At 42.9% G+C, this 15,266-nt stretch overlaps 1 pseudogene; it reads right to left on the reverse strand.

The window, feature by feature from the left end:
- Positions 1-9,251: 9,251 nt before the first annotated feature.
- Positions 9,252-15,266, reverse strand: LOC123728244 (ATP-dependent RNA helicase DHX29-like; annotated as a pseudogene).

Genomic DNA, 15,266 nt, shown 5'->3' on the forward strand with positions numbered 1-15,266 from the left:
GAGTCAGGCCTCCTGCAAGTCTCCCCAGCCTGGTGAGTCCTGTGCCTGCTCCCAGAGCCAGGCCTCCTGCATGTCTCCCCAGCCTGGTGAGTCCTGTGCCTGCGCCAGAGTCGCCCGCCTGTCCGGCGCCGCCAGAGTCGCCCGCCTGTCCGGCGCCGCCAGAGTCGCCCGCCCGACCGGCGCCGCCAGAGTCGCCCGCCTGTCTGGGGCCCGCTGCGAGGGTCCCCAGTCCGGGGTCGGCGGTGAGGGTCCCCACTCCAGAGGCACCACCTAAGTGGGCCAAGCCAAAGAGGTGGAGCGGGGTCCACATCCCGCACCAGAGCCGCCGCCGTAAGAAGGCGCACCCGAACCCTCCCCTTTAGAGTCAGGTTTTGCGGCCGGATTCCGCACCTTTGGGGGGGGGGGGGGGGTACTATCACGCCCTGGCCATAGAGAGGGTTTTGTTCTCTATTTTGGTTAGGCCAGGGTGTGACTAGGGTGGGCATTCTATGTCCTTTTTTCTATGTTTTGTATTTCTTTTGTTTTGGCCTGCTATGGCTCTCAATCAGGGACAGCTGTACATCGTTGTCGCTGATTGGGAGCCATACTTAGGTAGCGTATTTTCCTTTGGGTTTTGTGGGTGGTTAATTTCTGTTTTGTATTGCTTACCTGACAGAACTGTGTGGCTGTCGGTTTCTGTTTATGTGTTCTCGGTAAAATAAATACATGATGCGCATTAACCACGCTGCGCCTTGTTCTACTCCATTTGATAGCCGTTACAACGTAGTTGTTTCTGGTTGTGGTCTATGGTAATCTCACGGTCTGTATTGGGACACTGTACTTTGTGACGCAGGCTAGTTTCGTGTTGGTGATTGCCAACAGATCTTGTGGAGACAAACTAATAAACGTCAGATTAAGGTTGCATAGACAAGTGAATAGTCTAGAGGTAACATTGCTCTCAAGTGGTATTATTGCACATCGTGGAGGACACACATATCGCCGGGGCTGTAGTGGAGCGGGTCGAGATCTTCAAGTTCCTTGGATCTATCATGGTCCAAACACACCAACACAGTCGTGAAGAGACTGCCTCCCTCTCAGGAGGCTGAAAAGATTTGGCATGGGACCTCAGATCCTCCAAAAGTTCTGCAACCAGTCAGGATGCACCATTGAGAGCATCCTGACTGGTTGCAGGTGGTGACCTGGTATGGTGACTGCTTGGCAAAGCGCTAGAGAGGATAGTCCGTACGGCCCAGTACATCACTGGGAACGAGCTTCCTGCCATCCATGACCTCTATACCAGGCGGTGTTAGAGGAAGGCCTTAAAAACTGTCAAAGACTCCAGCCACCCAAGTCATAGATTGTTCTCTCTGCTACTGCATGGCAAGTGGTACCAGAACGCCAAGTCTTGGACCAGAAGGCTCCTTAACAGCTTCTACCCCCAAGCCATGACTGCTGAACAGTTAATCAAATGTCTACCTGAATATTTGTATTGTCACACCACACCTGGTGTCACAGGAAGGCCAAAAAAGGACCTCAGCCACCCGAGCCACAGCCTGTTCACCCTGTTATCATCCAGAAAGAGAGGTCAGTACAGGTGCACCAAAACTTCTCCAGAGCGCTCAGGACCTCAGACTGGGGCCAAGGTTCACCTTCCAAAAGGACAACAACCCTAAGCACACAGCCAAGACAACGCAGGAGTGGCTTCGGGACATGTCTCTGAATGTCCTTGAGAGGCCCAGCCAGAGCCCGGACTTGAACCCAATCAAACATCTCTGGAGAGACCTGAAAATGGCTGTGCAATGACGCTCCCCATCCAACTTGACAGAGCTTGAGAGGATCTGCAGAGAAGAATGGGAGAAACTCCCCAAATACAGGTGTGCCAAGCTTGTAGCGTCATACCCAAGAAGACTCGAGGCTGTAATTGTTGCCAAAAGTGCATCAACAAAGTACTGAGTAAAGGTGTAACTTAGACTCTCGGAGTCAGGAAGCAAGTACAGGGGGTGAATTTAATAATACAAAAAACATGGAACAATACAAAACAGGAGTAGCGTCTGGACATGAGAAACACAACTAATACTGCCTGGGGAAGGAACCAAAGGGAGTGACAGATATAGGGGAGGTAATCATAGAAGTGATGGAGTCCAGGTGAGTCTCATGAGGCGCAGGTGCGCATAACGATGGTGGCAGGTGTGCGTAATAATAAGTAAACTGGCGACAATGAGTGCCAGAGAGGCAGAGCTGGAGTAGACGTGACAAAAGGGTCTGAATACTTATGTAAATGGGATATTTCAGTTGTTTTTTAAAAATACATTTGCATCAATTTCTAAAAACCTGTTTTTGCTTTGTCATTATGGGGTATTGTGCGTAGATTGATGAGGGGGAAAACAATTTGAATCAATTTTAGAAAAAGGCTGTAACGTAACAAAATGTGGAAAAAGTCAAGGGCCTGAATACTTTCTGAATGCACTGTATACATGCAGTATATTTATACTCCGGACTCCGACATTGCTCCTCCTAATATTTCTATATTTCTTAATTCCATTATTTTACTTTTTTCGTGTGCATTGTTGTGTCTTGTTAGATATTACTGCAATGTTGGAGCTAGGAACACAAGCATTTCACTACACCCGTAATAACATCTGCTAAATATGTGTATACGATCAATAAAATTAGTCTTTTGCACAGGCTCGATGGACACTCACTGGACTCTAACGACACACACTGACACTCACACAAAACACACACGTGCATATTGATGCCACACACACACACACACACACACACACACACACACACACACACACACACACACACACACACACACACACACACACACACACACACACACACACAGCCGTGTTTTCGTGAAATGTCAGGACTTTTTGGAGTGTAAAAATATCCTATTTTCCCTAACCCCTAAACCTAACCCTTAACCTAACCCTAACCCCCAAAACCCTAAACCTATACCTAACCCCAAAACACTAAACCTAACCCTTAAGCTTAAAATATCATTAGAACAAATTCAGGACCTGAAAAGTTATTGTTTTCCTACCTTTTCAGGAAATTAAGGTGAAATGTTAGGACATTGGGGTCTTGATAATGTAGGAAATCAAGTGCACACACACACACACACACACACACACACACACACACACACACACACACACACACACACTTTTGTTAGTATTGTAAATGTGTCATATTTGATATAAAGGTATGTAATAACTTTATAGACGGCCATTTCATGCATTTATGTAACACACCCTAACACAATCACTCACTCACTCACTCACTCACTCACTCACTCACTCACTCACTCACTCACTCACTCACTCAATTAATTAATTAATTAATTAATTAATTAATTAATTAATTACGCACGCACGCACGCACGCACACACACACACACAAGCTACATATCTAGCTAGGAAGCACGGGCTACACATCGGCACCCCTTGTGTATAGCCTCCTTATTGTTATTTTATTTTGTTACTATTTTTCCTTTAGTTGGCTCCATTAGTAAGCATTTCACAGTAAGGTCAACACCTGTTGTATTCGGCGCATATTACATTTATATTTTGATTTGATTTTGCACATTCATAAATTATGTTTTGAAACCCTGACAGACTTGCTTGTTATGAGGGGTGGGTACCTTCAAGTACTCTTGGTTTTTCCCCTGTCGTGTCTTTGCTACGGATTAAGTGATATATGACATGCTATTTATAAAATCGTTTCTCTGTAATTAATATTACCTGATTAAACTAATCATGTAAATGTAATTAACTAGGAAGTCGGGGCACCACGGAAGAATGTTTATAGAGCTGTTGTCTTCCGAATAAACCCATAAAGACCTGTTCATTTTTTACATCAATAGCAGTCAATTATTAATCGTCACCTTATTCAGTCTCTTCTGAATGTCGTAAAATTCTTGGTTATCTTCACGAACCCTGGCTAACAAGTTGAATCAGCAATACAACATTTGGTTTAATTATTTATTTACTAAATACCTAAATAATCACACAGAATTACATATACACAGGATGGATCATACATTGATAACTAATTATGTCATACAAGAAAACGTCCCTAGCGGCCGGAACTGATATGACGGCTGGTTACACAAAGAAAGGGGGTTGGGTTTGAATGAAAGCACGGGAAGACTGAGGAACAAAAAGATTGGGTCTCTATCGGACCTTATGAAGCTATGCTATCGTAAATACAGAATCTTATGCATTCTAGATAACCGCCCATTTGGAAAAGGAAAATGCAAGAAATATTTACTCTGAGCTGCGCTTCGATAGATTGGTCGAAGATGGAAGGCTGGGTTGCCCAGCAGAGATCTCCCTTGTCCTTTGAAGAATATGTATTGTGGTAGAACGGATACGTTGTAGTACCGTCGTCGTGTGGTAGAACGGATACGTTGTAGTACCCTGTCTTTCTGAAGAGATTGTCCGTCCTTTCCTAGCCCACGTTTACAGCTGCTGCTGCTAACTCGACGTCTAGGATGTATCACTTCTTTAGTGAATAAGAGTTCAAAGTTCATACCAAGTTACCATACTATAAGCTCATGCTATATTCTGGCTGGTATAGTCGAAATTCATCCTTCCAGTGTGTCAATTGTCACCTCCACGTTGAAATTAGCCCTTTTAAACGTATGGACATCAGTCCTCACGTCCTCGGGAACACAATGTTAATTTCGTTAGGTTGTAGTCGTTCAACCATTCGCAACCAGAGCTCACGCTGAGGTTGGCTTAGTTCTGTAGTTGATATTAGCCCTTTTAAACGTATGGACAGCAGTCCTCACGTCATCGGGAACCCAAGGTTGACTTTCATCAATGGGCTTTTGTAGTGGTGGAGAGAAGGGCGTGTTTCATTGTTCACAACCAATGTCTGTTCACTTGGGCGGGGCCACTGAGTGAGCATAGTTCACTTATTAAAACAATTCTCTCATTTAGAAGCTAAAATTACATTTCATCGTTTCACAAAGTTTCATATTTAAACATTTAAATTGCACAACAATTCCATGTGAATCTGATAACTAGAATGTGTCGACTTTCCAAGATACAGTTTATGTCGTCCTATAAGCAGTAATTATGTCTCAGACGACAACTGATCTGACATCATATTCTTTAAGTACCAACAGATATTTTCAACTGGTTGGATTACCGAAATATGGTTCCGTTCCCCAACTTTTTGATGTTACCACTCTCTCCATGTTAACAAAGGGCTTTCTAAGAGTCCAATCTGTAGAGTAGAGAGAGAAAAGGGGAAAAGGTATTTATGGGGGTCATAAACCTCACCAACAGGGCAACGTCATGACACCTCATACAATCAAATTGAGGAACAAATGAGTGGGTGCACAGGAACCTGACACGCTTGACGTCTAGGGATCTATTTTTGGCTGTGTCAAACGCACTTTATTTTGCAATTTTGTTACGTAAAAACTGCCGCACTGGCATTTCTTTTGTAGTCCTAATGTCAGATTCAGCACCGTACCTATATAACATTAGCTCTCTTGCGCTGTGGTGGGAGGTGTGGCAATGTTTGAGGTGTGTCCTTCAAAACAAGTGTGAAAGTGTCAATTTCATGCATCACTAATGGGAAGTTTTAGCAGGCTGGCATTTATTGTCATAAATCTTGCCCTGGAGACAGCTCTGCAGAGTGATCACTAGCTGGCACAGAAAGTCATCAAATCTGATTTTAAACCTAACCCTAACCTTAACCTCACTGCTAACCCTAATGCCTAACCCTCACCTTAAATTAAAATGTTTGTTTTTATGAATTTTCACAATATAGCCAATTTTGACTTTGCAGCTTGCACATCTCGTGGAAATAGCTCAGTTCTGCCTCCAGGGTAAGATTCATGACAACTCATTTCAACCTGCGAAGTTTTAAGACTCATAAAATGCAGGTTTTAACAGAAACACAGTTGATAATGGCAAGGATTTTTAGAGCTGAAGCTCAGCCCATTCAGCCAGGACGCACAGTGCTCATGGAAGGAGAAAGATGCCAGTGAATCTGGTATTTAGAAACATTAATACAACTATTCCATTCCAGCCATTACAATGAGCCCATCCTCCTATAGCTCCTTCCACCAGCCTCCTCTGATCCATCCCAATTTTCAATGAGCGCCTGTCATCCGATTACCAAAGACATGCTCCTCCAAACTATTGTCCTCATATAATGCCATATTAACAGACACTTGTTTTGATAATCTGCCTCATAGGCAATGTTACAATTAACAGGAGCCTATGCATAAAGACATTTAGGCATAAGTGTGTACACAGTACCATGGAATGCGAGAAGCGATTTATGATATCATGCTTCTGACCCGATCCTATTTCGTAATATTGTTGTTAATTTATTGATTGATTGTTTTTCGTTTTAATTTGATTAAAAAACACATTTATTGGAAAGATTCTCGAATGTGATGCAACTTTGTCTGCTATTTCTGGAGAAGTGCAAATATGATCTGTCAGATGGTTCCATGATGTTTATAACACATTACATTCATGAGCAGTATAACGGTGACTGGACAATCCCCCTTTCTCTTTATATTGGATCCTTATCAAGCTCCTGTGAAAAGTTTGGATGTGCGTAAAACCCTCCATAGTCTAAGTTGCCTTGTGTGTATTAGACATCCACAGGAAGCAATTTAAGGTGCCTGGAACTGTATTTAGATATAGCCTATTTAAAACAAGTTGTTTCATTTTTCTTAGAATTTGATTAGAATTATACAATGTATTTTTAGGCCTTATCAATAGCCTAGTGAATTTAATCTTGCTTATTGATAACGTTTGTGTCATAGGGGTCGTTGAATGGAGACCAAGGCGCAGCGTGTATAGTGCTCATTCTTAGTGCTCATTCTTTGTCTTTAATGAATACACTTTAACAACAAAACAACAAAACGACCAACAACAGTCCCGTCAGGTACACTAAACGGAAACAACTACCCACAAACCCCAAAAGAAAACAGGCTGTCTAAGTATGGCTTCCAATCAGAGACAACGAAAGACACCTGCCTCTGATTGGAAACCATACCCGGCCAAAACATGGAAAACGAAACATAGAAATAGAATTCTAGCACGATCTCACCTAGAAACAGAAAACCCCAAAACCACCCAAAACAACCACCTGTCACGCCCTGACCACTCCACTATGGCAAATGACCTCCTACAATGGTCAGGACGTGACAGTTTGGCACAGTATGTCCATGTCCAGACTGTAATTTACAGTAGACCTAGCCCCTATATCAGTGTGCATGCTATAGCCTATGTTTAACAATGTATTTCCATATTGAAGCAATGCAATTACAACAATGTGGACTGAAAACATGTTCAACATATTTAGCAAATATGGTGCAGGCTATTTAACAAACTAGGCTATAACGGACTAACAGACCTTAAATGCACAACTAGAAGCAGCCACATATTTAGCCATGGAGCACATTCTGATGGCCAGTGAGGGGCCAAGCCTCGACACATCAATAACTTGTTTATTCATCAAAACCCAGCCTTTTTGCACCACCGCCAGCTAATGCGCCCATAATTCCGGTTCTGAAAATAGCACAAATATTTCTGACACACTCCTGAACATATAACACTACTGCCGGTGCTAAGATTTGACATTGCGTCAGGTTTGTTAAAATAGAGCCCCTAATATGGATGCAAAGTGTTCAGCTGTCTGGCAAACTCTTTGAGATGGGTATTTTGCTGTTTTCAACTGAAGATCTCTTCCTGTTTTCTGCTCAGTGTGGCATGGCATGTAGCTGTGGAGAGTCAGAGTCTGTCATTCACAAATAAACCATGTGTTTTGTTTTTAAATGCATAGAAAGTGAGACAGATCTCTGACAGATAACACCCAAATCATTCAATTAAATTTGTCCCCTTAAGAGCTAATATTGCAGTAAACCAAGTATACACATCATATCCTTGAAAGACATTAATGTCCATATTTGGGCCTTTGTGTTTTGAGCGAGCCTCAGCCACACAAATACAGAAGTGGGTAAGGCCTGAGAAAACACAGTGATAGAATCAGCAGAAATTGGAAATGACACAAAATAATTTTTTAACACACTACTGTCCGAAACGCCAACTGGTGGTTAAAACGGCATAACAATTGTTTCTTAACTGTGATGTGTGGGAGTGTTTTGTCACACAGGGGAGGAGAAGATCATGATGGAGTCACCCCCATGTTTTTAAAAATGTGTCCTTTGTTTAGCATGGTGATCTTATTGAGATTAAATATTATTTTCAAGTGAGACCAGTCACTGTGTGAGGTCAGTCGGTGTTCATAAATATTGATGTGTTTTGTCACGCAAGTTGTCATGGAGGGGTCAGAGGGACCGCACTTTATTAAAGCAGAGGTATCTAACCTGGGTTGTGTTCATTAGCGCACACAAGGGAACATTTTTCAAAATGTTTGAAGCGTTTTATATTTTAGAAGTCAAGGTAATCCCTCCCTGTTTCAGTCCGTTTTCTTCCATTTGGTGCCTAATGAACATGGCCCTAAAGAGCTTTATTATATATTCAGAAAATCAAAGTGTAAACGTAACCACACTGCCAGAACTCGCATGTGTACACAGTACACTTAGCACCTTCGAACCTAAAAGGGTTATTCGGATGTCCCCATAGGAGAACCCTTTTGGGTTCAATGCAGAACCTTTTTCACAGAGGGCTCAACATGAAACCCAAAAGGGTTATACCTGGAACCAAAAAGGGTTATCCTATGGGGACAGCTGAAGAACCCTTTTCAGGAAACACTTTTTTCTTAGAGTGTGCAGAGTAAAATCGAAATAGATTTGTATACCCTCTGTGTGCATGGCCACTTCTTTTCTGTGGTTTCTAAATGTCAAGTCAAGTAAATTACATCATAATACATGAAGCTAGCTAGGGGGGGTAGATCCCTTGATAGTCATTAAAGCAATGTTGTTTGTTTGTGTCACAGACAGAGAAAGTCTTGGGTTACAGCACTGGGCACAGCTGTTCTCGTTCGTTATTGTTTGGAGAAGTTCTATTCTATTCTTAAAGAAATAATGTTTGGGCAGCACCAGTGGCATAATTGCAGGAATATTTCAAGGATGTTTACTAGAAGCAAACACAAAGCTATTGCGCTTCTGTTTCTGTCTTTTGGAAAACAAAAACATGAAACACTCACCAAAGGATGTCTGTTACATTCCGAGCGAGGGAGCCATGAATAAATCATTTTTTCCTAAAACGTATATTCAACATGAACACCAATGATAGTTTTATTTAATGTTTGGCAACAGTCATCATTGGATAAGAAATATGCTATTTGGTTTCATAATTTACATTTTGTTATACAATCACCACCACCCGCTTATCCTTAGGTCATCCATCTATCCACCCAATATTGTCTCAGGGACATCTCTATAACTGAGGTCTCCAATGAGAAGTCACAGGGGTCAGGAGACGTACAACATCTTGATCAGTTCTTTAATCAACTGCATGGTCTTCTCATCTACAGTTCAGAGACAAAGAGAGTAAATAATACCATTAGCCACTACACAGTGCTAAACACAGAGCTAAATGTTTCATTTCATGAACACACACACACACACACACACACACACACACACACACACACACACACACACACACACACACACAAAAATACAGCATTTGAAATGAAAAAATGAGAAAAGGATACAAGATTAAAAAGGAAGGGGAAAGACAGAGAAAGGGTAGAATATAACTTTCTAGATTCATCCTTGGGTTCTCCGGCATCTTCTCCAGTAGTGAGTCTAAGAGCTTCCTCAGGTGTTTAAAGATCACTCCAATCCTCACTGGGGCCTGGGGGAGGGGACAGGGAGGAGCCGAGATCAAACAGAGCCTTGCTTGCTACAGTATGCTCAACAACTACAAGGGTCAGTTTCTTGGACCCAGGTTAAGCCTAGTATTGGACTAAAGAACACTTACAATGGAGATTCTCTTTTGAACACTCATTTTCAGTTCAGAAGTAGGCTTAATCTGGGTCTGGGAAATTGGCTACAATAGTTTGATTTTCTTTATCTTTGTCTATCCTATTGTCTCTGCTGTTTTGTTTTATTTTTTATTTTATTTCACCTTTATTTAACCAGGTAAGCTAGTTGAGAAAAAGTTCTCATTTACAACTGCGACCTGGCCAAGATAAAGCAAAGCAGTGCGACAGAAACAACAACACAGAGTTACATGGAATAAACAAGCGTACAGTCAACACAATAGAAAAAAAAGAAAGTCTATATACAGTGTGTGCAAATGGCATTGGGAGGTATGGCAATAAATAGGCCATAGTAATTACAAGTAATTACAATTTAGCAGATTAACACTGGAGATAGATGAGCAGATAATGATGAGTAGATGATGATGTGTAAGTAGTGATACTGGTGTGCAAAAGAGCAGCAAAGTAAATAAAAACAATATGGGGATGAGGTAGGTAGATTGGGTGAGCTATTTACAGATGGACTATGTACAGTTGCAGCGATCGGTTAGCTGCTCAGATAGCTGATGTTTAAAGTTAGTGAGGGAAATGTAAGTCTCCAGTAACAGCCCTCTAGTCATGCATGACACATACAGTATAATAATACACATTTAATACAGCTGGCTCAGAGATGAACTCTGACCTGGAAGTGGATCCATTCGACCAGAGATATGAGTCGTTCACGGTTCTGCACGTTGATGTCCCCTCCAAACAGTAGCATGGGGAATGGAGATATCAGGGTTGTGTCCCACAGGTAGATCAGAGGACGAGTCCAAATGACATTAAAACATCAAGTCTTTTACATCCGATTAGGAAACACATTTAGTACTTCAATTTATTGGGGCCTCCCTAGGAGTAGTTAGAGGTTGCCCCTAACCACTGATACAGGGTCCGATTTTTCACTTCCTAAATGATTATGGATAGGATTGAGGGAGTTTGGTAATCTGATCCTAAATCTTAAGGGCATCTTCTACCTCAGTGCCTCCCTGAGTAAGATGGACCCACCATAGAGACAGATACAAAAAGTGTATTGATGGTCTATTAATAGATATACAGAGAGATAAAGAAACAGAGAGAGTAAGAGCGATAGTGTTATCTCTATCCAACTGACCTTCTCCTGGAAGAGTAGGTAGTGGTTGAAGGAGGAGGGGTGGACGTGGGCCTTCCCCTGGGAGGTTTCCACAGAACAGGCCACCCGGTCCAGCGCATCCACAGAGGGCGTGTAGAGGATCCGCCCCACACTGTCACACAGCCCTCCCGTCACCACCGCGTTCAGTACACAGATCTGAGCCTTACCCAAAGGGGTGAGGGGAGCCTGGGGCCCCGTCGGGTCAGACCGGTCCCGGGAAGCTGGTCCTCAACCAGACTCGGAGGAAGAAGAGAATACGACCTGGTCCATCATCCTCATCAGCTCCTGTTTGATGTACTGATGGGGAGGAGATCCAGGTGAATTTCAGAGACGGAGTCAAGACTGGAGCCACCAAGAGCCAAACCAAGACTAGACTCCATCTCTGGTAAAGTTCTGACTAACCACTCTAAAGGTCAGATCACTACTTACACTGTATACCGTATCAGTTACAAACATGCTCATTGTTACAAGATACATGATGATGTAAGATACAAGATGAGAAAAACATGCACAGGTTTGTGTGAGAGAGAATAGAGTAGAGTAGACGTGCTGTTCGACCCCCCTCCCTACCTGCTGCTGCACGGAGAGACACTTTGAAACTTTGAATGCCTGCCTATATAAAGCCAATTGACATTAACTCCTGAGGTGTTGAACTGGTTATTATTTGACCCTGCTGGTAATCTATGAACGTTTTAACGTCTTGAATAATGATCTGTCCTCAAATCTCCACCGTGTACAGCCAGAAAAGGACTGGCCACCTTGGTTCCTCTCTAGGTTTCTTCCTAGATTCCTGCCTTTCAGGGAGTTTTTCCTAGCCACTCTACTTCTGCATTGCTTGCTCTCTGGGGTTTTAGGAATGAGTATCTGTATAGCACTTAGTGACATCTGCTGATGTAAAAAGGGGTTTATAAAATAAATTTGATTGATTTGATATATTGATTGAGTAGAGTACCTTTATGGTGATAAGGGCAGTGCGATTCAGGAAGTGTTTCCTGTAGTAGGTTGTCTCGGCTCAATATCTCTCACTGCGTATGTTCTTCCACCTGCGTATGATCTTCCACCTGTTAGCAAGACAATTGTTTGGATAAAAGCGTCTGCTAAATGGCATATATTATATGTTATAAGGAACCGAGATGCTGGCTGAACAGTTGGAAGGGCATAGAAACAATCCACTCATTCAGTTAGACTATATTACTATATTAGAGAAAACAGGGTCCTGTTCATTAGGCACAAAATGGAAGAAAACGGATTGAAATGTAGAGGTACTGAGTGAACCTGTCGAGTAAGACACGCTTGTTTTCATCCGCCGTTGCAAAATGTTTTGCTACCGTGTGCCCTAATCAACATGTGCCTGCCTCTGATTTTGGTCATTCATACTGTTATTAAAAGTGCTACCTCTCCAAGTAAGCGTTGTAGATGGCCAGGTGATCAGATCCTTCTGGTTCATGGGTGTGGCAAAGGGAAGCTTCTCCGAGATGGCTGCCTCTATAGTTGCCTGGAATATACAATTACATTCAGTATGGAGAATACACTGGAGACTACCCTGTTCAAAGAGCACCTTTTATACCCTGAGCTATACAGTTTTTACCGATATGAGTTCCAACACACAATTTCATATTTTTATAGATATCACAGTATTGCAGAGAAAGTAACAACATATAACTGCTCATTTTGCAATTCAGACATAATTTATGTCACCGTTGATGGACGTAACTTACAATTGGTTCCAGGCAGCCCGAGATGGTGCCGAAGATGAGCATCTTGCCATTCATGGGCAGGGTGGCAACCCAGAGGGCTGAGGGAGGAGCACGCCCCAATCCCCTGGAACAGGAACACAGCGTTACTCACTGACTGGGGCTGGGGCGCATCCAGGGCTCTGCACAGGAACTCCTATGGAGAGCCGTACTCACACTGCTGTAGAGGGGACAGAATCGTAAACGGAAGTCGTTTGGGGTGAGATCATGTGTTTGTGTTTAAGTGGTAAGACAGTCATTATTCTATACCCATGTGTAAGTAGCTATTTTTGAGTATGGGTCTGTGGTTACTTTGTGTGTTTTTTTTAATTGTGCGCCTCTGATTAAAAATAATTGTTACTGTACCACGATATGAAGTCACAGATCCTCCAGTGAACCCTCAGTATTTCTGGTATGGAGAAATCCATGAAGGCCAGAAACCTGTTATAAGGAACATTCACAATCAGGCTGTTACTTGTGGAGCTGCTGACCTCAATAAGGCTGTAGAGGGTAACTTGTTCTGTGGTTCACAGAGAGAACCTGAACTGGATTTGGGGTAGAGGTCGGAAGCAGAACCCGTTCCGTACGTGTCCTGCCCTGTCTTGCCATTGGAGGGCACTGGCCTTGCTGACAAACATCACCAGGGAATTCATCTGGCTGCTCTCATGGTACCTGTTTTCTTTGGTCTTTCTGGTATCAATAACGAACACAACATCAGGTATGGTGACTCCAGTTTCCGCTATGTTTGTGGACAGCACAATCTAAAATAGAGACAGGGTAATGTAGGCAATTGTTGTTTCACTTTTTTCATTCATAGCAGTGTCTCAGTTCATCACTGCACTAGAGAAATAAACCCCAGTACCTTCCTAACTCCAGCAGAGGGCACTGTAAACACAGCTAGCTGCCTGTGGTCCTTGGACGACAGTGTCGAGCTACCAGTCTGAACCTAAGTAGGGAGACATAAATCAATCTGTCAATGCTATTTAGCAGTCGCTTTTATCCAAAGTGACTTACAGTCATGTGTACATACGTTTTCCATACGTCTGGTCCTGGGAATCAAACCCACTATCTTGGCATTGCAAGCGCCACGCTATACCAGCTACAGAGAAGTATTCAGACCCCTTCCCTTTTTCCACATTTTGTTACGTTACAGCCTTATTCTAAAATGGATTCAATACATTTTTGCCGTGGTGGTTCCGACAGTGTCGTGGAAATACTTCTTAAAAATATCTCTTAGACACCGGAGCTTGTGAGTTCAATATAGACTTTATTACAAAGTAATAAGCCGAGCTGGTCCATGGAGCAACTGCCGGTCCCAGACTCAGAGATCTCTTTATGTACAGTTTCAGTCTGACACAACATACACAGTCACTCCTCTTTACGTATATGATTCTCATCCACTATTGTTTCCTGATCTTACTTCTAGTCTGTCTTCGACCATCTTTACTTGGTTTCTCCTCCCCTTCTTGGCACATAATGCAGGGCATAGATTATATTGGTGGCGTAACCATAGCAATGATACAAATAATAATACAGACATTCATTCATAATGCAGGTGCATGTCCAAGGACACCCACAGGACTAGACAACGGTCTCCCTCAAGCCCACAATGGCCCAGTCACACACACACACAATGGCCTCCCCCCCAAGCCCACATTGATTGTGCTCAACACTCCGAGACAAAACGACACATGCGCCGGAAAATCCCCCATAACAGCTAAAGTGGACTAGGTCAGGACCCAGGCTCCAACAGAGCTTGAGACTTTCACTATGAACTCCTGAAGAACACACATAACACCATGAGTTACGTATTGGTTCCTGTTCTAGATCATGGATCAGTTCTGAATTATTTACAGCAGTGTAGAATAGGATAGCACAATGATTGAGTACAGGAAATAACAAGGCATTTCTACATTTACCAGATGCTTTTATCCAGAGTGACATTACAGAAGCAATTAGGGTTAAGTAACTTGCTCAAGGGCACATTGACCGATTTTTCACCTAGTTGGCTCAGGGATTCAAACCAGCAACCTTTTGGTTACTAGCTCAACACTCTTAACAGCTAGGCTACCTGCCTCCCATTTCCATAGTGTTTTCAGAGACAAATCAGTTACTTGGCTATCTGACCCTGAGACCCAATTCAGCAGGTACTATAACAAGGCCCCTCTTACCCAGAAATCTCACCCCTGTCTGTCATAGTACCCCATCTCACCTGGTGATGCATCTTCTTCCCTCCTTTCAGAGTGACGTTGATGTTGACCTCCTCCTCCTTCCTCCAGGATCTTCTGGCTGTATTCAGTCCTTCTCCAGCACATAGCCCGTCTTTTCTGTCCTCCAGATGGAACACCTGACGATGGAGGACAGATCACTTCAGAGCCATGGAAATAGAGTTATACTTCCTGCTTTACTGCTATGGCGACACTCAAAATGGCTGCCAGTCCACCCAT

This window comes from Salmo salar, chromosome 01 (genome assembly GCF_965601325.2).
Source record: "Salmo salar chromosome 01, fSalSal1, whole genome shotgun sequence".
In the NCBI taxonomy this organism is placed as follows: Eukaryota; Metazoa; Chordata; class Actinopteri; order Salmoniformes; family Salmonidae; genus Salmo; species Salmo salar.